The sequence below is a fragment of the Pelodiscus sinensis genome, chromosome 3, assembly GCF_049634645.1.
Source record: "Pelodiscus sinensis isolate JC-2024 chromosome 3, ASM4963464v1, whole genome shotgun sequence".
In the NCBI taxonomy this organism is placed as follows: domain Eukaryota; kingdom Metazoa; phylum Chordata; order Testudines; family Trionychidae; genus Pelodiscus; species Pelodiscus sinensis.
In genome coordinates, this window is record NC_134713.1 from 152,052,409 (window position 1) to 152,074,643 (window position 22,235).

The 22,235-nt window shown below is 40.9% G+C and overlaps 1 protein-coding gene across 1 annotated transcript in view; it reads left to right on the forward strand.

Moving 5' to 3' along the window:
- TGFB2 (transforming growth factor beta 2) overlaps positions 1-22,235 on the forward strand; it is a 74,567-nt gene that overhangs the window by 16,080 nt on the left and 36,252 nt on the right. The gene's annotated exons all lie outside the window — the stretch shown is intronic.

Sequence of the window (22,235 nt, forward strand, 5' to 3'; positions counted from 1 at the left end):
CTCACTCCATTTCCCCCTCTCTCCATCACTTGCTTTCCCCCACCCTTGCTCACTTTCACTAGGCTGGGACTGAGGATTTAGAAGAAGGAAGCGGTGAGAGGTGCAAGTTCTGGGAGGGAATATGAGTGTAGGAGGGGACTGCAGACTGGAACAGAGTGTTGGGTTGTAGGTGAGAGCGCAGGGTGCTGTCTCAGGGAGGGGATTCCAAGTTAGGCAGAGTGTTGAGGAGCAGGTGGGAGTGTGGGGTGCTGAGCAAGCACCCAAGCCAAGGAGAAAACCCCTGATTGGCCCTCCCTCCCAGGATGGCATTGAGCTGCTCATACTAGTGGCACATGTGTGGTGCCACCCCAGAGTATCCACTCTGCTCTCTGGCCTCGTTGTAGGCCTGCCGGAGCCCTTTTATTTTCATCTGAACCTGGTCGAGGGTTCAGGTGTGGCCTTTGGCGGCCAGGCTGGTGGCCATCCAGCTGTACATGTCCGCATTGTGTGGAGATCCTGGAGGTTGGTCTCCTCGCCCCAGACCTCAATGAGGTCCAGGATCTCTGCACCAGTCCAGGCTGGGGCTCTCCTGCATCCCTGGCCAGTGGCAGCCGAGGGTGCAGCAGGAGCGCTGGCAGCCGTGGGGGGCACTGGGGTTTGCCATGGCTCCATCGGCAGCTGCTGTCTGGCACGGGGTTTGCCAAGCTGGCCATGTGCCACAGGCCCTTCTCCAGCAGCCTGCTGTTTTCAGCTCCACAGGAGAACGGGAGCAGTGGAGCTGGCAGGTGTGGTCAGAGCAGCCACAAATGCAGCTGAGAGAGGCCTCTGGAGGCCAATTATTTTGAATTAGCTGCACTGGATCATCCACACTAATGGTATTTTGAAATAACAATTTTGAAATAAGTGTTATCCCCGAGGAAAGCAGGAGTTATTATTTTGAAATAATGGACTGGGTAGTGTGGATGCTCCACTTGTTATTTTGATAAGAGAGGGGTTTATTTCAAAATAACTCCCTAGTTATTGTGCTACCAGTAACTTTGCTACTAGGCTGGAAAGAAACCCACACACATACTACTCTCTCTATTCATTGTTGCTTGGACATCACAAATAAGTCATAACAGACCCATGCTTCATGAATCCTAGATGCATACTGGTCTGATCTGATCATTATTTGTTTGTTTATTATTTGACTTGACAAAGAGCTCTGGACTCAGAAGCTTATCTCTTTCACCAACCGAAGTTGGTCCAATAAAGCATATTACCTCACCTTCCTTGTCTCTCTTGTATCTGGGGTCCAACATGCCTACAACGCTGCAAACGAGTTTTCACTGACAGATCAAATGGCTGCTGATTATGTGAGCATTAAATAACAGATGAAGTCCTGCTTGATATTTTTTGGTTACTAAATTGATACTTGAAGGCTTTAGACTATCTTTTCAAAATAACAAGTGGAGAATTAATCAAACCAGTTCATTCAGACACTTCACTCCAAAATATTATAAAGAGTAGTCTCACCACTCCAGGAATTAATATCATTAATATTATCCAGTAATTTCTTCTGAGATTTCTTCCTGTGGACAATGCAAAATCATTCTGTGCGTTTCCAGTCTAATTTTCAAGCATTGCATTCACTGTAATTATTGATGTGAGACAGAAAAGACATCAGAATTCCAATTCAGTTTTAAAACTTGCTATTTCTCCTGTCTTTGCCATTCACTTATCCATTAGCTGGAGTATCTTTCTCTTAACTATTTTAAATTGTATTTTTCAAGATTAGAATCTGTGAATTTACACTTGATTGCAGTGCAAATCAAAATGTCCATTTTTCTTTTGACGTTATTCCCCCTTCCTTCTATATTGCAGTTTCTCTGAACATTTCCTGTTGGTTTTTTTTTTTGTCTCTAGAGCAAAATGTTGGACTGTCCAACCTGCTTTTCTTGAAAATTACTTTCTTTCATTTCCTTCTACAGCCAGGGAATGGTTTAGAAATTCTTTTCTCTGGGCCCCTGGCTCAGTGTCAGAAGCCAAATAGCTTCAGGGCTTGCCAAAGGAGCAGGAATTCTTCCTGGCAGAAGTGGGGCTAGAAGAACAGGATCTAAACCGTGGGACTGACTTTCATCTCCTCTCTACAAACCAATACAGAAATTTACTGACAGATTTTAAATCTTTCAAGCAGTATAGATGAGCTGTGGGGCCCTCTGAAAAACAACCTGCTTTGATAGGGCACATCTACACAGCAGGGCTAAAGCTGAAATAAGCTACGCAATTTCAGCTACGTCAATTGCATGGCTGAAGTCAAAATAGCTTATTTTGGCTTTTGGCACAGTCTACAGAGCAGGAAATCTGAGGAAGAACACTCTTCTTCTGACTTTCCTTACTCCTCATAAAATGAGGGTTACAGGAGTCACAGTAAGAAGTCCTCCAGCTAGATATTATTTTGACATTATGTCCAAACAACTGCTTGTAGTGTAGATGTGGACTATGTTAAATAACACTGCTGTGTAGATGTACCCATAGGTAGTAATTGAGTAAAAGGACAAGTTAGACTGTGCTACAGGAAGGCATCTTATAAGAGTGAGTTACTGCATGTGGATTGTGATGTTGAACAGTTGGTAAGGGCAAATGGACTATTCTAAGCAGATGGAGCTTCTTACGTTAACTGCCCTGTTCTCAAATATACACATCTGCAGAGTTGTTCTAGGAGAATAGAATCTGTATTCTCCTTGCTGTTTGAACATATTTAGAGGCAGGGACAAGCCCTAACATTTAGAATCACATAGTTTTTTCCCCAAAATTCAGGGAAAATTCAGGGATGTGCTATTTTGATTTGTGCCCATTTCTTTCTTGCAGTGGGAAAGTATCAATATTCAGAATGCACCCTTCTGCTGGAAATATTGTATTGAGTAGTGATGATGTTTCAAGATTCTTATCGTCCTTTGCCAGTTGCAAGCAAATTATATCAGTAACAACTTTACAACTATGGTATATTTACAGAGTACTGATTAATAAGGTACAGAGTAATAAAAGAATGATGTGCATGGTTGCTAGCAAGAGACCACAGAACTGTTTTCTAATCTCACTCACTTGACCTATGTCAGGTTTACATGGGTCTGACACAGTTTCAGGCGTTGTGCCTTACCCCACAGTACAATGAACCACTAATATGTGCCCAACCCAAACTGTAGCTGGGACCATTCTGCTGCTAAGAAAGAGATAAGTAGTTGGGACATCCATCAGCATCTTACCTTCTGCTAGACCCCTCAGTTCATTGTATTCAGGTTTCAGATCAGGGCATAATATACAAATGGCCCTGAGGGAGATACTGCTAGATTTCTGTGTCTCAGTAATTGCACCCCTCCTCTTTAACTTTTTCCTGAGACCACTCAGAGAGATCTTGAAATGCCATAGACTCAGCTGTTACACAACGCCATTGAGTGTCTTCTTCAATGATTCAGTCTCTGCCACCAATGTCAACATGAAATCAGCAAAAGGTTGAGGAGTCGTTAGTTCAGTCTCAGATAGGAAAGATGGAACCAGTGCTGGTAGATAGTGGGAAATGCCTTTAAGGAACTGACCAGTACACTAATATCATCAGTAATCCAGAGCATCAAACCAAAGTAGTGCAGAGCCTCGGGGTCTTGCTATAATCCATACGCTCCCTCAACATGCAGTTTTCCACAGTGCCAAGAAATATCTTCTTTGGCCTCCACTACACCAGTCAGCTGTGTTCTGCTCTCTCAGGTGAGGACCTAGCCAATGCAATCCAGGCTTTAAACTCCCCATGGTTGGAATATTGCAGCTCACTCTACTGAGGTAGGACACAACTGCTTCAAAAAGGCCGAAGCTGGTAGAGCATGTCTTACTGATGGACATGTGCTGTGCAAATACATCCCATCTCTGCTTTGTCATTATTACTGGTCCCACCCCTACCCCCAGTGGCTTCAGTGTAAAGATCAAATGCCTGGTTCTAATCTAGAAGGCACTTAATAGGCTGATATCTGTTTTAGAGACTGCTGTAGCCTCCAGGTGATCCCAAGACATCTACCCTTACTTTATAGGTATTGTGCAACAGGATAGGTTTAGGTTCCCAGAGTGAGCCAATGGCAAACAAAGTGTTCTTGGTGGCAGGAATTGAAACTATGAAATTTCTAGGCAGAAAAGGTCAGACAAAATACAAATGAGCAGATCAAGGTACACTTCTTTTTTAAAATAAGGAATTGCTATTTCTTAATAGTGCCCCAGAGAAAATAATCCAAATCTCTGTACAAGTAATAATACTATGCTCCAGAAAAATTGAGGTAAAAACCTTTTTAGTCTGGACTTTAATTCTTAACTTTTTTAAGGTACCCCAGTAATCGTGGTTATATAACCTTGCCTTTGAAAAAAAACCCACCAGGCGGTAATATAGATTATTTTTATCTGCTATTGCCAAATCAGGAAATATGCATCCCCTCCTCCATAGTTTATGTCACTCTTCTTTGATGCTGTAAGGGGCGAACATGGGAGGAATCAGTTTCCACACCATGTTGAAGTTGCTGGCTGAGGGTTTCCGGTGTGTAGAACTACATGCCATCCAGAATTTGGCCATGTATTTAAGGGGCTCATTTCACTCCAAACCTAAATGCAGCCAGCAGCCTGGTAGAAATATGCTGCCTCCATCTGTTGCTAACATCACTATCCAAGAGAGGGTTTAGGAGACAAAGTGCCTTAATATTTGCTGTACAGAAGCCCCAACTGAGATCAAGCCTCTGTTATGCTAGGAACTCTCATATTCATGGTAAGAAACAGTTTCCACCCTAACAGGTTAGTAATTTAAATTGAGGAGCCAGTGGATGCTCCATCATATAATCTTTTATCCTGAAGAAGAAACAAGCCTGGTCTAAGATGGAGACTTTCATATCCGCTCAAAGATTTCTTCATGGTGACTGTATTTGTCATCCAGCAGCTATTCCAGTCCAATGTACTAGTACTTATCTAGAGTCCAATCCTATAGTAGAAACAGAGAATTGTATGTTAGAAATGTCACTTCTTATTCAGTGTTATTGCTTTTTGCAGGGGGCACTTTTTACTACTTCTTTGTCAGTGGCCAAATAGCTTCTAGTGATTGTTATTTCTTGTCAGCCGAGTGTGAGGTTTGCAAAGAGAATTTAGAATCGAGAGTATATTTCCCCATCAGACTATAGCAGTTGCAATGTAGGTCAAACTTTTGGCTCAAACTGTCAGACTGTTTTGCTTTAGGCTTTTACTGCAGATCAGCAAAAGCAGGAAGTTCAGAATTAAGGATGAAATACCTACAATGACTCCAAAAAACACACAGTATAATGAACTCACTAGAACTCTGCCATCCTAACTGTGCTGAGTACAACCTTATTCTTTGAGTAATTTCAATGAAAGCAATAGGATTGCTCATGGATGAAAGTGCTACTCAACCTAGTGAGGGTAGGGTGGTAAATTCTGGGCTTATGGATCAAATATCAGCTGGAATTTGGCATTGATTTGCTTTTATCACAAACACATTATTGCAAAATAGTTTTTTTCTATTTTATTTATACTGAAGTTCTTTATTTCTCTGCATTCATATAAATGTAAGATAAAGATATCACATTATTCAACCAATATTCAACCAAATAACAAAAATATATGGGGGGGGAGTAATTCTAATTACTAAACCATGATAAGCATTTATAAGGCAATATTTTTCACCACTCTGGCAATGTAAAGGAGCCTTAAAACTTTTTCATCTCTGTTGTACTCCTGGGAGAATTCACAAAGACAGTGGGTACAATTCATTAATCAGGCTGTTTGCTATATTTTGTTTTGTCTGAGGGACAGAGCCTGTCTCATACCTACCACGTGAGAAGCACTCCGAAGCCCTGCATCTCCACGCCAAGCATGCCACAATATAGAGCAAGGGGACCAACTGTCTCTCTATCACATATTCACAGCTGTCTAGACTCTTCCCCTGGCATTTATTTGTCTCTACCAGATGCTTTGGGCACCTAAATTGACATGTCTGTGCTGCTGAGAAGGGATGTGTGACTATTCTTGCAGCTTCCTTTTGCTTCTCTGTCAGAAGTGTGTGGTGTTTTTTTTGTTTTTTTTTTTGCAAGGAAGCAAAGAAATCTGCAGGGGACACAAATTCTGTGCATGAGCAGTGATGCAGAATTCCCCCAGGAATATCTAGAATAGTACTTGCAAATTTTATTTTAAATTGATTATTTATCCAGGACCCCTTACATACAGCTGAACTCCATTGGTTCTGCTGCCTCTTGGCCCATCTGTGTCTGCATAGACGAGGAAGACCGGTATTAGAATTCTGCCTTGTAGTCATATGTAACAAACAGTGACTTAGAATAAGAAGTTGCTGAGCATGAACAGCACCTGGTTTTTTAACATGAACAGCTTGACCAGCATCATTTTTAAATGCCTTTCTGTAGTACAACACTTAGCAGTTTTTTAATATCTTTCATCCAAGGATCTCAAAAGCAGTTACAAATGCACATGGGACATTATGAGAAAGTGGGAGCAACTACCAGTCTTGTGATTTTTATCATTGTTTCCTCTTTGTTAAGAACTAAAGATCTGCAAAATGTCCTCTTGAGTAACTGAAGCTATTTCAGAATGATAGTGCTGGAAAAAAAAAAAAAAAAAAAAGATAAAAAGAGAATTCCTGCTTCTCACCTCAAAATGACCAAAAGAGTTTCTAAAATAATTAATTTTCATTTGTCTTCAAGAAATCAAGCCAAATCTAAGGAGAATCATCTTCCTGACCATATTCATTCAGGGTGCATCTACACAGCAGGGCTTAACTCGAAATAAGCTATGCAAATTGAGCTACGTCAATTGTGAAGCTTATTTCGAAATTGGGAGCCTGTACACAGCACTTATTTTGAAATAGAGCACTCTTCCCCTGACTTCCCTTTCTCCTCGTACAATGAGGGTTACAAGAGTCAGAGTAAGAAGTCCTCCAGCTTGACAGTATTTCAATATTCTTTCAAAATAACTGCCTGCTATATAGACGCAGACTAAGTTATTTCGAAATAATGTTGCTGTGAAGACATAGCCTCAGTGTGCAGTGCTGGCAAAGGTGGTCATGCTAAGTCATATCAGTAGGGATCAGCGGAAATGGAAAATGGCATCGTCTCAGACTTGTTCTTTGGCCAAGGACTATTTCAGTTATGTTTGTACAGTGCATCAACCTGTGGGGTGCACGCACAGAAACACCACCCTCATTCAATGTTAGGATTATTTTCTGATTTCCAAAACTTTGTCTCACTAGAGCTCTTCTTTGGTGCCATGAATATCCCTTTGCTAGTGATCCTCCCTCTTTAACTTTTTTTTTTTTTGCCTTCCTTTATCTCGTCTTCCATCTCTTTGTCTCCATCCAGTGTTCTCAACACTGCTGCACATAGGCATTGTCTAGCCTCCCGTACACTTCAGGTGGTTGACAGGGGAGAATGGTGTAGGGCAAGGCAGCATATATTGAAGTAGCATTTTCCTAAGCATCAGATGTATATCTAATCTCTTAGAATTAATTGATATTAACTAAATATTTACATTTTGTTTTTTAAATCAAGTGCACACAGATTCTCAACTGGTGTAAATTGGCATAGGCATGTCATACAGACATTCTGAAGACAAATGTCATGATGTAGTACTAATCCCTGGAAGACAAGGATTTATAAAGGCAATGTTCTCTAATTATGACCAAATTCTGCTTTCAGAAAAGTGTGTAGCTTCCATTTGAATCCAAGGGCCCAATTTACCCTTCTGGAAGTATCACCAGTGCTGCTTTGATATCGTTTCAAGGAGATCGTGCTGAATTCAACAACTTTTTAGAGTGCTAGCTGTTGACTCAACAGTCTGTAACACAGTGGGTTTTAACCTGCGGCTTGCAAGCAGCTTGCAGCCCAATGAGCCAGAAGAGAGGCCCATGTTACATCCTCAGGGTGTGTCTACACTGCAGCTGTTTTTCCAGAAAAACAATACTTGTGTCCACACCGCCATTGAATTCTTTCGACAAAAAGTCAAAAGAATGGAGGAATTTTTCCAACAGTGGTAAACCTCATTCTATGAGGAAGAAGCCTTTTTCCAAAAAAGCTTTGTCATAAAAAGGTATGTGTGGATGCAGAAGAGGGAGTTCTTTCATAAGAAGAGGCCTCCAGGAAATAACATAAGTGCCCTGATGGCCACTCCATCCAGACTAATCACACCTTTAATGTGAGAGAGTGTACAATCAATGTGGACGCTATCGTTTGAAAAAGCACATTGCTTTTTGTTGCAGTTTTGCTGTGTGGACTATCGCTTTTGAAATAAGCTTTTCCGGAAGATCTCTTCTGAAAGAAGCTTGCGGTCTAGACATAGCCTCAGAGTCATAGAGGTAGTATTGGATGTGGCCCACAAAACACATTGTGGGCCGTATATGCAACCCTTCATGGTAAATAGGTTGAGAACCACTGCTCTAACAAAATATCGGGACTCACCTGGAACTAACCATGATCCCAGAATTGAAGGCCTGAAATATTAACATTGTATTATCCACAAGCAAGTGTATATGCATTCCTTTGCATCCCTTCTCTAATCAGTTACTATTGCCCAATTTTGGCCCTGCTATACTTTGCCTGTACTCTTTCATCTTAATGGCAGTTTAGTTTCCTTTTTCTACTCAGATTTATTATTACAAAGATCACACCTTTCTTTACAAAGGACTTATGTTTCCTCCTGGAAAATCAGGAATGCTCTGTCACTAATTCTTTTAGCATTGAGTATCATGTAAGTAGGAGATGATTTGGCCACTTCCAACAAAGTGTGCATTTATTTACTTGAAATGTCTAAGTGAGATGTAGGCGACAAGCAAGGTTGATATATACATTATGAAAAGAGTGCATTTAAAGATTTTTTTGGACTTGTTTCAACAGTTCTATTGGAATGCTTATAAACAGCAAATTGCCTTATTAGGAAAGAATTATTGAAATAAAATATATAAGCACTTTTTATAATCTTCTGTATCCAGTTTGACTTCTTAAATTGGGAGACTTCTTTAAAACAGTATTTGCAGGTTGTCTTCTGTTTTCTGCTCTTCTTAATATAATCAGGATCAACATAGGGCGGAGAAACTACAAAAAGTCCATCTTTTGTGGGAGTGAGTGAGTGTTGAGTGATGTCGGTACAAATTGTTTATCCCTTTCTTCTAGAAGATACTGAATATCCCTCTTGTTTTTTTAAAGCAGAGCAGAGTTCAAATATATATGTAACAGAATATATAGATCAGTGAAGTTAAGGATAGAAAAAATCTAGTAGATCATGCAGTCCATGTCCCTGCCAGTGTTGGTGTGTGTTCACTTCAGTCTAATCTGGTGGTAACTGCCGGAACTAACAACTTTTCCTGGGGACTATGATTACAAATTTTCAGACCAAAAGTGACTTAGTTACACATTGAAAGTTGATGAGACTTAGACTTTTATGTCACTTAAGTGCTTTTGAAAATTGTACCCAATATCTGGAGATACTAGATTTTCCTGATGTTCAGCCCAACCCAACCCTAACCCTATGCTTTTCTCTTCCTTCTGCCTAACTGATCTGTCTATCTATTCTGTACTTACCACCATTGTATCTAAGTGCTTAAAAACACCTGATAATGTTTTTGGCACCTTGTTAACATTCACATGACAGAGCCAAAAGCTATTCTAACAACAAGGTATGTTCCAGGGTAATAATAATACTGCCCTAAATAAGCTCTCTTTTTCTTGGCATTTAGATGCATCAGCACTTATTGGGACTCACTTTGCATATTTAGTTCTTCTCATTTTTCCTCGTAAGCCAGATTCTCCAAACCGCTAACCATTTTGGTGCTTTTCTCTGAATTCTCTCCAATTAGTCAGTATTTTGCATGTACTAGATGCCTGGAACGGAATGCAATATTCTTTATGTGGACATAGTTAATTCACATAGGGCTGGGCAGCACTATCACTTAATCTGATGTGACCTGTGTCACTCTGAGTGACACAAGTTACAGCAACCCGTTGTCCACACTGGTGTGGGAGACGCTCTCCTGCAGAGGTGGAATAATCATGCTGATGGCAATGCACTCTACCGTCACAATAATTCATTTTCGCCAGATGCACTACGACGGTGCAGCTGCATGAGACCAGCTGTGCTGGAGTGTGGACTTGCCCATAGAAACAGCCTCCCTGCTCTGTGCTGGGATGCCTTTGGGCAAGCAGTCCAAAAGCAATTTTTTTTTCTGCTGCCATGTCAGATTGGGAATTCATCCCTAATCTGCTATCCACTGTCAACTCTATCTCTTGCTACTTCCCAGGACTCTCCCTCCAGCAGAACACCAGTATTTTGGGTTCCAACTCCCCAGACATATTAACCTTCAGTTTACATTTCATTGTTAATTAGTCTGGTTTTACTCTTTCTGGGTTTCCATTAAGCCTTTTTATATGGGAGAACCTTCTGAAATATTTATGCATATTGAAAAATTGAAAAATCTCCTTCATGTGTTGTATTACAAGGATCCCAGTGGCATTAGCTGTGGCCTGTATGTAAGTGCCATTCTACAATGTTGCATGATTCCTGTCATATGTCTCAAACTTAGTAAAGTGCATTCCACAACCACATAGACATGCTGGAATTCTGCTGTCCAGTTCTGCAGCGACCCTTAGCCTAAGGAGTTGGCAGCTTTCCATCTTGATACCAGAGAAACCTCCAGCTGGGCAAAATATGGGCACCCCTGAAACATCTGTAAATATGCATGATGTGTCATAATTAAAACAGTCCATGTAACTCCATTTCAGAGTGTACACATTCAGAACTGTTTGCCCACAGGGAGCATAGCTACTCGGTTTTCTAATTTATGGATCAGTTCCATGTTTCATATCCTAGTTTACAGAAGGGTGTTCCCTATTTTCTGTAAATCTCTTGCCAATTAAAACACTATATACTGTATTTAATAGCCCTCAGTATCCTGTGTAACTTGAAATAGAATCATATGACTAACTTGAATCAGTAAGATTACTTAAAATTATGCTTCTTTAGATTTGATCAGTTAAATACCTGCACTCTTCTACTGATAACTACTGTAATCAGTAAAATATATCCATAATGTATCTACAACACCAAGCTGACAACTAGTTCTGAAAGGCTTTCTCGGTTTTCTGTTGCTTTACACTAATGTGTTAATAAATAATTAGCTCCATAGGCTGTTCTTAGCAAGAGCAGATGCCTTGCTAGTCTGTTTTGATCTTTAAAGGTATTGTTTCTCACACTGTTGTACATCTGTATTTTCTGAATCATCCTAGTGTATGAAGCAATCTGTAGAATATTACTCAGGTCACTGTCTGTGTTAGTTTTGGATTCTCTCTTTCTGTCTGAATGTATCCTGTTTCCCCAAGTGGGCTCTGCCCACGAAAGCTCATGATACCATATTTTGTTAGTCTATAAAGTGCTACCAGACCATTTGTTGCTTTTTTCTGTAACAGACTAACTCGACTACCCCCTGAAGCTCTACCATTTATGTTTGTCTACGATAATGGGAAGGAGGCTCCTGCAAAAATGACATGAGGGCTGCTTCAGGGCTCATTTATTCTGGTGTTATTGTTAGGAAAAGAACAGTTTAAGCAACAAAAACAAAACAGGTGACACTTTAGGGACTAAAAGCATTGATCAAAATATGCAGAAATAAATAGGGGCTTTTATTTTGATCTGTTCTTAAGCTTGGACATCATTTCAATATCTGTGGAGTTCTTAATACCTGCTAATATGGTTTGCAGCTTGCATTCATACCCATTGCTGTTGATCCCGCTTTCAGCATTGTAGGGTCATTCTGATGTGCAGATTTTCTGTCACGCTTTCAACTTTATGACACACCTTTCAGTAAGTGGAGGAGTTGATTTAAAAAAAAAAAATCTGAGCCTTACCAAGAAAAAAAACTTCCAGTCCTTTGACAATTTAGCAGTATGTGCGCTTTGAAACCAGTCCTTTGACAATGAATGTAATATAGCCAACTTGCCATCTCTGTCAGTGATGGAAATTCAGTGTGTCTCGGTGAAAGACATTTGTCACATCCTTCAGTTAGATCTAACTAGCTTCATTTAGCATTTGCAGTAGCATCAAGGGAAACCAAAGCCTGCCTTCCAAAATAGGAAGCTCAACTGAGTCTGGAAACCCCAGATGCAGATAAGACTTGTGTCTTCACTCCAGACTTAACTCATATTGATTACTTCCCTGTCACCTGGAAAAGCAGCTGTACTGCAGGATAAGAGTCTGAAGGGGTAGCTGTGTTAGTCTGTAACTGGAAAAACTTAAAAAACAACGAAGAAGTGGGTTGTGCCCACGAAAGCTCATGATATCATCTGTCTTTTTTGTTAGTCTCTAAGGTGCTGCAGGACCATTCCTTGTTTGTTAAAGTTTTTGCAGAATAAGAGTTGAGCTACTGTACTGCCCTGCCTTCATACTGGTGCTCTACTATCTCGTGTTCAATGCTGAGATTTCTGGAGACACACCCCGGCTGCGTCTACACTGGCCCCTTTTCCGGAAGGGGCATGTAAATTTCACTAGTCGTCGTAGGGAAATCCGCGGGGGATTTAAATATCCCCCGCGGCATTTAAATAAAAATGTCCGCCGCTTTTTTCCGGCTTTTAAAAAAGCCGGAAAAGAGCGTCTACACTGGCCCCGATCCTCCGGAAAAAGTGCCCTTTTCCTGAGGGTCTTATTCCTACTTTGAAGTAGGAATAAGAGCCTCCGGAAAAGGGCACTTTTTCCGGAGGATCGGGGCCAGTCTAGACGCTCTTTTCCGGCTTTTTTAAAAGCCGGAAAAAAGCGGCGGACATTTTTATTTAAATGCCGCGGGGGATATTTAAATCCCCCGCGGATTTCCCTACGATGACTCGTGAAATTTACATGCCCCTTCCGGAAAAGGGGCCAGTGTAGACGTAGCCCCCATGGTTTGTAGTGTTGAAGTAATCTGTGCCATTCTGTGATTGTTTGGTTTTGCACTTCTTCCATTCCAGCCACTGAAGAGTTAAATAGCATAAGTGCACATTGACTATATTAAGTACTTTAGCCTTTTCCAGTCTGTATATGATTTTGCTCCAGGCAAGGCATCTGTCTAGCTCTACAATAACTAGTATTTGGCATAAGTCCATTTTAAGGTTCAGAAGATTGTCTAGGGCACAGTAGATTATGGTAGACAAATGTGTCACATAGATGTGTCAGGACAAGGAGTAATGGGCTTAAAGTGCAGCAGGGGAGGTTTAGATTGGACATTAGGAAAAAATTCCTAACTGTCAGGGTGGTCAAATATTGGAATAAATTGCCAAGGGAGGTGGTGGAATCTCCCTCTCTGGAGATATTTAAGAACAGGTTAGATAGACATCTGTCAGGGATGGTGTAGACGGAGCTTGGTCCTGCCCTGAGGGCGGGGGGCTGGACTCGATGACCTCTCGAGGTCCCTTCCCGTCCTATTATTCTATGATTCAATGTTCTGTTTTTTTTTTTTTTCAAATAAAAAAACAGCGACTAACCAAGTTTTGTAATAGCAATAACAACTGTATTGTAATTTGAAAACTTTGAATCCAAGTTTTTTGGCAATATGCCATTTTTTACTTCTTCCTCTTTTTAATTGTGTTGGGTAAGCTCTCCATTGTTCACAAAAGACCTTCCGGGTAATGGACAGCTAGACAGCTGTCAACAAAATGATCATATGTTTCAATATAAATCTCATGTTCATTGCAATGGGAGAATGCCTTTAACTTTTGTGTATGTCAGCAATCCATTTCGCAGAGTTCTGGATACAGTCAAGCCATTTCTAGATCTTCTGAATCTGAGGAATTGCTTATATCAAAATATGTAAAACATATTTTTAGTCAAAACCAAAAAAAAATGTGAATCATTTATTTATATCAGTGCTTACAGCATTTCCACGGATAGTTTGGAATATCAAGAAATCTGGAACAGTAGCTCCCAAGGAACAACTGTTAGATCCTTCTTTAGTCCTGGAACTATATTACATAAATGTAGATTGTGAGTGTCAATAGGATTTTCCCCCTTTTTGATTAAAAAGTATTTCATTTGTTTGCATTTTATATAAGTGCTGAATGTAATGCTCACTTACATCTGGGCAATGCTATTGTGGGTCTCCTGCCACAGGTGAGGATAGAATGGAGAGCAATCAACCAAAGATGTTCCATATTTCTCGTTCAATTCCTAATTGAAGCTCTTAGTACAGCTTGCATTTATTTTACACCTTTGTCAAAATCCTGGTGGGTTTTGCAGTGACTGTCTGGAAGCAGATTTGCTTTTCCATATTTTAACAGAAGCCTGCTGAGAATAGATACCATGGAAAAACTTAACAGACTGCCAGACGACTGCAGTTGTCTAAGCTAGAAATACATAATACAGTACAGTGTTCCCTTCAGCTGTTTTAACATTATTCCTGATAAAATAAGGAGTACCCAGGAACCCTTTTGCTCTGTTTCATACTGATGGCCACAGCAGGCCACATCATGATTCTGTCTCATACTTCTTGGATACATGACAGCCCATCTGTAATTGCTTTGAGAACCTTGTGCTACATATGACCTCTTTGCACATTCAAGCCTAATGGTGCAAAGATTCCTGTTTAGTATTCCATTAGAGAGAACAATACATACAGTAAGTCTGGCTCTCACACATGCATCTCTACAGGGAGGTGTCTTCTTTCTTCATCCTCAATAAATATTCCTCCTTTCCCTTTTCAGCCCCCAGTGACCAATTAATAAGAAGAGGTGCTTTCATAATGAGCTTTTTGAGATAAGATTAGATTTATGGTATGTTTAGAAAGCTCTAAAGCTTTAACAGTGTTAGATTTCTTGTGGCTACCATATAATCCATTCCTGCTCTAGCTGGATTTGTAAAATCTTATATTACGATAGTTCCTTCAGTGAGTATAGTAGGGATACATTCCATTTCTGTAATCCATTATTGTCTTTAAGCTACGTCTATACTGCACCTCTCTTGTGCAAAAGCCTATGCAAATGAAGTGCAGATTAGCATATTGCTGCTCTTCATTTGCATAATTAATTAGGTCATTTTTGCACAAGAGGCTTTTGCCTCTTGCACAAGAGCTGTTCTTCCTGAAAAAATGAGGATTAGATGTCCAGTATGCTCTCACCCCCTCGCCGCCACCGCCGCTTACAAGTTTCCCTGCTTGCAAGCTGGCTGTACGGGGCTTCCACCACCTCCCTGCAACAGGCAGAGGGTTCGCCCCTCGCCGTGCCGTCTCCCGCCGACACCCCCCTGCTCACCCGCCCGCCTTAAACAGCTGCCCGCCTCTCGCCCCCTCTTCGCCGCTGCCTACAAGTTTCCCCGCTTGCAAGCCAGCTGCGCAGGGCTTCCATCGCCTCCCCGCAACACTGCAGAGAGTTCACCCTTCCCTGCGTCGTTCCCCGCCGACCCTCCCCCCCCACACAGTGCAGGTCCCGGCAGATCTGTCACAGCACCCCACCAGAGTACCTCCCGATAGTACGGCATATCCGATAATCTGGCACCCCCTGGGTCCCAAGGGTGCCGGATTATCAGAAGTCTACTGTATATTTCTTACCTATTGTTTGAGTTCTGTCCAATTCTAGTTTTCTCTTCATCCCATCTATAATATTTCTTCAGCCGTTCAGTGTTCTAGAAGCATGTGCAATACATCCTACAAAAACATTCAGGGATGTGCTGTGAACTTAAAATCCTGTTTTCTATCTCTGAATCTTGGATGTAAGGAAGCCAATCCCAAGCACATAGATGAGAAAGTGAAAATGCTAAGGATCGAATGGCCACTTTTGAAGCATCTGTAATTCTAGCTGAAGCAAATGGGAATTACATTTGCTTAGCATTTCTCAAGGCTTGTCCCTAAATTAGCAGATAAGAAACGTGCTTTTTGTCAGCAGTGTGCAATGATCCTTCCAGCCAGTCCATATTGTGTGGTACAGAAGGTAGTTGCCCATGACTCTCACTTTTGTCACTCAGTAATGCTTGCTTATAAAAAGAAGATAGTTTAACCTGCTTACTGCACAGTACTTATATTTTCCTCCTTTAGCATCAACACTGTCTCCTAGGCAGCAGGCAGAGGCCTGCATAACGCATCCAAATAGGTGTTTTCAGCTACTGAGAGATACTGTAAACACATGTCTCCAACCTGGCTCTCCAAACTCATTAAGTACCACCCTTTGCAGACATCTAAGGCTAATTCTGTACTAGCAGAATGGTGGTCAAATGATTTAAAAATCCTGCACGAAGAAAACATTTTTACTTGGTTTAAGATCCTGCCCCCTGAGCTTTCTTGTAAAAAGTCATGAACCCCTACACTTGCTGATGATCATGGCATTCCATGTGATGAGGTGAGGAAAAATTGTATGGGTGGGGAAGAGCATAACAGATCAGACCTGATCTTCCTTCCATTGTTCTATACTTACGAAGATAGTTCCAAAAACATTTGTTCCTCTATCCAAAGCTGAAAGGTGTATTCAAGACAGGATACTCTTTAAGGTCTCTATAAGGCAAGTAGCACTTGTCTGTTTTCCTTAGGAAGGCATTTTTTAACTGTCACTTTGGCAAACAATCTGACTGTTAATATATCCCAAGATTTTTATACCTTTATTTGAATTGCATAAAGCCCACTGAATGCAGTTTGGCACTAGGCAACACAGTATATACATTTAGGTGCCAAGGAGAGACTATGCTGTGCTCAAGATGCTTCACATTCCAAACCAGTTACCTTGTAAGTGTAATATTTACCAGATTTCATTTCAGCTGGCGATGAAGAGCAGGCCTGTGCAGGAGGGGGAGCTAAGGAGAATTTGAGCTTGAGGAGGAAAAGCTTGAATGGATTGGTACAGTTTGCTAAATTCTTGCTGGGTAATTGACTTAGGTGAAGACACTGTAAAGAACAGAGTCACTCACTGGGCAGTTTATTCAGGCTAAAATCACTGTGCATGAAGGCAAAAATAAAAAAAGAAGGGGAGAATTGAAAGAAATACTCTAGCTGTGGATGTTAAGCTCTCTAGGCTTTGTTGGTGGTGGCTAACCCCTGAACAAGCTTTGGGTTTAATTTCATTTGCCCATGTAGACTAGTTATTATGATGACACAATAGCAGTTTTAAGACATTTATCCCCTACATAGCTTTACTTTTGTATCAAGCCAGAATTTGCCTAGCCACGAGACTTCTTTCAGTCAGAGCGGATTTCAGTCAATTTCTCAATCGGTGTAGGAAAGCCTCTTGTTTATAGAGCTAATAAATAAGATAAAGCAAAATGATTGGGGAGACAGGGTCCAATAAACATTTTTCTGCTAAGCAAATAATAAAATCCTGAGTCCGAGAGGAAACAAGATTGATTTGCAAAATCACCTACGTAATTTGTGTTCTCTACATGCCAGTGAAGAATGATTTCAAATGTTGTCCAATAAACTGAAATATTAAAAAGAAGCTGGATCTAGTTCAATTAGACCTCATTCTATTGTTTTTTTCATGCCCTTGCAGCTGAAAAAATGCTCCAATTCCAAATACAATGTGTTACAATTGTGCAAAATCCTTAATCCTATTTTCCATTCATTTTATGTAGTAATTAAAACCACAGCACTGGAAACTGCTTTCCTAGGCAATTTTCAATTGCAGAAGCCTATTTAACTTTACATGTATTACAATTATGCCTTTTAATTTGACTGTCTTTCAATTCCAAAAGATGCTGAAACTTGACAGTCTTACCTTAACTATAAATAAACCCATCCGTTCTCCTTCTGACATGTACAGAATTGTACTGTACAGAACATGACTACACAATTAGACCTTTTTTTAAAAAATGGAGGGCATTGCAAAATGCTTCACTGAAAGAATACTTTATGAGCTTAAAGAGAGAGGAAAGTTTTAAGGGAATAATTAAGGAGGGGAAATGAGTCAGTGGCTTGAAGGAAGAAAATTATGGGAGAGTTCCAACTGAGATGGGGCAGCAAGAACAATGGAGCCACCACCAACTGTGGAGAGTCATGTTTGGGAGGCACTCAGCAGCTCTCATGGTGGGAGCTCTACATGTAGATGAAGAGATAGAGGGATAGATTGGGAGGAGCAGCGCTGAAGGATCATGATTCATTCAGATGGCAGCAATTCAACAGTAAATCACAAATGGGTGCAGTGCCCATTTTCTAACGAGATCTCTGTGCAGAGCATTGTCCATATAAGCTGGTGGTCTTGACAATTAAAGCAACATTTGCTTGTTGAGTTTTAAAAGCCCAACTTCCTATTTAAAATTCGATGCTTTTGTGGGACAGGGTGGCTCTGTCTAGACTGAAATTCATTCCAGATGACTCTCACTCCAATAGGTAGTGAGATTCCCAGATAGATTTCCCCATTCATGGTTGACACTAATTGTCACACACACCCCTCCTTCCCTCTGGGAGCCTCAGAAGGGAGGGCAGTAATGGAATGGTCATGAAGATGGTCTTACTTGTAGAGGTGGTCTCTTCAAAACAGGAATCAAGAACTTTGGCAGGGCACTAAGAGGAACTCACAATGCCACCTTCATAAATAGAAGGATTCAGTCATTAGGGTGATCCATCCAACTCACACTATTTTCCCTTGCAGTTACAGGCTATAATTTAGGAGAGCTCTTAACCACATACTTAAGTCCAATCCTTTTCAGGAAAGCTCTTAAACTGACTTCAGCAAGATATAAGTTTAAAGTTAAATGCAGGCTAAATGCTTTGAGTCAGAGACTTTATATCACTGCATTTCAGAAGTCAGACTGATTTTATCATTTATCCCACACATATTCTTTTCCAATTGGTTGGAACTCCCTGTGGATTAATAAAGGGGAAAGAGAGTGTTTTATGTGAAAGCAACAATGCTATGAAACAAGAACAAAATTATTACAGTTGGATTCCCCCTCTCTAAAATAGAGATACATAAACACAGCAATCTGACCAGCTCAAACTGAATTGGGAAATAGCCTGAGTAACTTTTCACTGCCATTTCCTTGATTTCAACACAACTAAGTTTGTCATGTATGACGGCTTTGTGGTTGTTGTGATACTGTTGTAGAAAATTGGATTTAGAGAAAGCTTTCTTAGTAGTTTTCTTTAAGTAATTCACAGTGTTTCTATTTCCCCTCTGTCCCTGCTCCCAGCACAGCTTGCTTCAGCAGTGGCATGTTTCTTGTATCATATGATAGCACTGAGTCATGGTATCAATGTATGGCCAGGAGGTAACCTCAGTGGTTCCAACCATTGTCCTGGGTTGTACAATAGCACTCGCAGTTACAAGCCCCTTTCCACAGATGTGCAAGAGTGTGTTCAGAGAGGTAAAACACTGCCCTGGTAATTTAGCATATAAAGGTTTAACTCAGCTGTTTGCGACATTGTGGAAGCTGTTTGTATTTGGGAGTTGTAAGGTTGACAGAACCGGCTTTGGGGGCCTGGCTTGATTTTAGTGACATAGAAATATTCAGGCCACAGTTGATATTAAAAGGGGAGAGTAAGTCTTTATGGGAGACAGCCGTGAAAGTGTATTAAATCAGTTTCTAGCGTTGAAAGTTTGTAGCTGTGCTTTTTTCCCAGGGGTTAGTCACAGTCCCTTTTACAATCATCCAGGCCTGGTTTCTGGTATCTCCCAAAAAACACACAGGCACGAATCCCTCCAAATCAAGGGGACTGCAAACCAATTTGTGGCTCAGGGGTGCCTCATGGGCTGCTGCTGCTGTTAGGGCAGCAACAGGCCTGGTGGTTGGGCTGGCTAGCTGAACCCTCAGCATGGAAGAGTGTATTATTAAATGGACTTAGCGTGGGGCTAAGACCTGAGGATCCCTGTATTCTAATCTGGGGAAAGTGAATTCTTTCTGGGGCTTAAGTCACTTAAACCACTCCTTATTTTTATGTAGCCCTATGTAAGATGGAGACAATGCTACATATCGCCACACCTACTTAATGTATGGAGCGTGGTGATTAAATAGTGAATTAATAATTGTAAGGCACTTTATGCATATGCTAGAACTCTCCAGATTATGCAACAGGGACAGAGGCCTAGTGCCTCAGACTCCAATCTCATTTGAAGAATATCCCCTCGATAGTAAACATTTCTGACTATTACAACCCTAGCATAAGCAGCTGGCCTCCTCTTCTCCAGTGGAATTCAGCATGAAGTTATGCTCCAGACCCTTTTTTTATAAAATGAAGTGGTAAGTTCGGGGTTCTCCATAGAATCACCATTTTAACCCACCTAAACGCCTCATCCAGGCTGTGATCAGTGGGGAAGAGTTACTTCTATTTGGCAGGGGAAGAGGGAGGAGGACGGAAAAATGGATCCATAGACCCACTCAGAAGTATTCAGGCCACATGTGAAAATGTCAAATAGTAAGGAGTCCATTGAAGTCAGAGGTAAATATCTCCAGCTGTCCAGTTTGCCCATTCTGGGCTTTAGATGTAGCTGAAATAAGGCTATTTTCTTTTTATGACTTACATTTATAGTATTTAGTTTATTAACGAGCACTGGTGACAAATCTTTTTGCACTTGGTGCTGTCTATTGTAAACTGCATTCTTACTGCCTCCGAGCTGGCTTGAGCAGCCATATTGGCATCAGACCCCGTCTCCGAGTGCAGGTGCATCCTGTCCATCTGTGGCGGGTTCTCCTTGAAGTTGTTAAGATTCCACAATTCCCTTGTGCCTCTCCCTGACCTCATGCCTCAGCTTCAGTACCTTGAGAAATCTTAGAGCCATGAAAAGAGTGATATGCACAGCAGGTGCAGCTAGGTGTAGCTATGCCAAGAGTCTCATATGTTGAAAAGAAGAGTAGATTTGTAACAGAAGTAATGTTTGACATAAGTCTGATGGATTCAGTAAAATTATGGACAATGTTTTTTTAAAAATGTAGCTCATTAGTAAATTAGCACCGAGATAATATCTCAAAGCCAGGTTTAATCCTGCAGTCAGTATAAATGAAATTTATAAGGTAAATGCCAAAAAAGGACAGATTTAAAAATAATGAACATACACACAAACCATCCCAATACTTAATTGCCTGTTGATAAGAAAATAAAAAACACTGTCTTTCATTAAAAACATTATTGGAGTTTATTATTATTATTTATGTATTAATTAACCGCCATCCTTAAGTAGTCTGAGTATAAAGCATAATAGTTTACAAGTAATAGAACTAGGCTTTTCATTGTATCTGCACATTCACTCTGCCAATGGGGATGTCTCTTGTTACAGATCCCTTCTGAAAACTTTGTTTAAGTAGTCTGCAACTAAGAAAAGAAGTAGGGAAAAGAAAATAAGAAAAGGCTTTTTGTTATGAAGAAGCCTGTGGTCAGTCTTACACACATTGAAGGAGATGAATCTGATATGTTCTAGGCACCAACCTTCTCAGCTAACCCAATACAACAAATTCAGAGGCCCTCAACTTTGCCTGTTAAGAGGGTCAGCTTGTGTTTCCTAATCAGTTTCTTAAACAGAGATGGGCAGTAGCGCCTGTGATTCCATGGAAAGAGATGAAAGGCACATTGGGTATTTTTCTTACATTCCAGTATAAGCATAATAGCAAAGTGCATACCTGAGAATTTTCCAAAGACAACACACATCTATTTACATATTTGATTTCAGTGGTGATACATGATAACCTGGGATTTTATTCAAAGGATTCTGATGGTGATTTGGAAAGGTTCTCCTTCCTCAGATATTCAGAAAATAGCTGGCAAAAGCTTGAAGGACCTTTGTTGGCAACCTGAATCAGGAGAGAACATGAGGCAGAGCATGTGAAGACTGTCATCTTGTGCCGAAAAACTCTTCCATTGTTACACTAGACTGCTGTGCATGTAGGATGAAATCCTAGCCTTACTGAAGTCAATGGGATTGTCTTCAATTGGCCCACAATTTTACTCTAGAGCTTTAAAGTGACACTGCTTGGCCTCATGGGGAGACTTGCACTGGTGACATGCTTCAAGCTAGCAAGCTAAAGATAGCTTGAGTTCCATCCTGAGCCAGAACATCAATATTGCTTTTTAGCATACTTTCTTGAGCTCCACTATGTTGAGTCTGTCTACCTAAGCTGTGAGGCCCTTACTCCGAGTTGTAGTGTAGATCTTCTCTATGAGAATTTGGCTAACTGGTTTGCCCAGATGCCTTGCTGAAGGCTGCAGCAGCCTCACCCATTACAGATCAAGCCTCTCTAGTCCAGCACCTTTGAGACCTGACCAGTGCTGAACCAGAGAATTTGCCGAACCACAGAAGGTCAATATTATC